At 47.5% G+C, this 1,812-nt stretch overlaps 1 protein-coding gene across 1 annotated transcript in view; it reads right to left on the bottom strand.

The window, feature by feature from the left end:
• Positions 1-1,812, bottom strand: part of LOC108789345 (extracellular calcium-sensing receptor-like) — a 16,511-nt gene that overhangs the window by 7,794 nt on the left and 6,905 nt on the right. The gene's annotated exons all lie outside the window — the stretch shown is intronic.

Below are 1,812 nucleotides of genomic sequence, written 5' to 3'. Positions count from 1 at the left end.
CATGTATTTTTTTATTGTTTATTATAATTTTTTTTAAATAAAATTTTTTTTTTTTTTTAACTTAACTTTATTGCTATCACACAGGAGCTAACAAGCGCCTGTGTGATAGCATTTGTAGTTGACAGGTTCTCTTTATTGAACTTGTCACTTCCAATACAGAAGTTTCAGCACAGTACTGTGCTAGAATTTCTGTGACAGCTGAGATGCGAAGGCTGTGATGGCGAGGCTGCAGCTCTTCCGTCTAAGTGTTCACATGGAGAAGAGCAGAGAACGGACGTTCTCCGCTCTGCTCCTTGCTCTCCATCCTGCACAGAGGGTCTCCATCTCCGGAGAGAGGTGGCTTGCAGGGAGAGAGGTAGATGGCGGGGAGAGAGGTAACTGGCGGGGAGAGAGGTGGGTGGCAGGGGGGACAGGCCTGCAGACTGCATACAAGTGACCTCAGTGACATCGCCGAGATCACTTGTACAAAACGAGCGGCGGCTTCCCCGCTGTAAACTTAGCCATGCTTGCCCAAAGCAGGGCTAAATGTAGAAAACAACTACCCGCCCGGAGCCTGGAACTGCAGGTCCCGGGCGTCGGGAGATAGGAATTCCACACCCCTGCCGCACCTCTACTCCCTGCCACCCTGAGGCTGAGCCTCGGTTGGCATTGTGAGAAATCTGGCCCTGGTGGTCATCAGGAGAAAGTGGGAGAGGGAATCTCCCCAACTGAGACACAGACAGCAATGAAAACCTGATAGGGATTGTAATCTTTCCCCATTCTATCCAACACTAAAAACAATGGGGGAAATTTGTCAAAACTGGAGCAGACAAAATCTGGAGCCACAGTGCATGGCAACCATTCAGCTTCTCTGTTCAGTTGGTTCAGCTAAGATTTGAACATAAAAGAGAGAAGATGATTGGTTGCCATGTACAGCTGCTCCAGATTTTGTCTCCTCCAGTCTTGATAAATTCCATTCAATGTTTTTACTGTAGGTACATATTAACATAATTTAAATTAACATTAGGGCATAGGTTCACTATAAGGCAATATCTTTCTTGTAGTATGAAGGATCCCAGAATCTACCACAGTCAGGGCCGGACTGGGACTAAAAATAGGCCCGGGCATTTTAGACTGAGCAGCCCAATCACGTGACCACCAACAGGCCCCACCCCTCACAACAGGGGGCGGAGCCAAACACAGAAGCGCAATCGGGGGGCAGGGTCAGCCACTAGTAAGTACCAGAGGGCTACAGCTGACACACAAGCCTTGCTACAATATAGGAAGCTTGCTATAGAGAATATCTGTAATCCAACCAGCTTTCTCAATTCAGAAATTTCTGGATTGAGAAAGCTGGTTGGATGGCCAGTGAAACGTCTTCAAGAAAAATACAGAAAGTCCAGTTGCCTTGACTTATTTTTTACAGATATACCATGTGACCTGGATGAATGAGAACCTTCACAGACATATTGCTATAGAGAATCGGATCTCACTGGCCCCCCAACCCCCCTGGCATTCTCTGCACTAAAGTAGCTAACACTCTAATGTCCCCCGCACAGTCACACACTATTATTATACATTTATAAAGCTCTGACATATACCGCAGTGCTGTACAGAGAAGTCACATCAGTCTCTGTACAGAGGAGCTTACACTCTAATGCAGAATACATCAGCTATATAGGACTAAAAATCCCTGCAAAACATTATCTCGGGCGCCCCCCCACACACTTAAATTACCCCACGCGGCTGTGGTCTCAGGTGGGCTTTGCAAGGTCTGTGGTGGGCTCTGCGGGGTCTCAGGCTGCTAACCCCACCTGAGACCCTGCAGAGCCC

Source organism: Nanorana parkeri, unplaced genomic scaffold (assembly GCF_000935625.1).
Source record: "Nanorana parkeri isolate BGI_ZX_2015 unplaced genomic scaffold, ASM93562v1 scaffold389, whole genome shotgun sequence".
Taxonomy (NCBI): domain Eukaryota; kingdom Metazoa; phylum Chordata; class Amphibia; order Anura; family Dicroglossidae; genus Nanorana; species Nanorana parkeri.
This window is presented reverse-complemented; position numbering and strand designations above follow the sequence as displayed.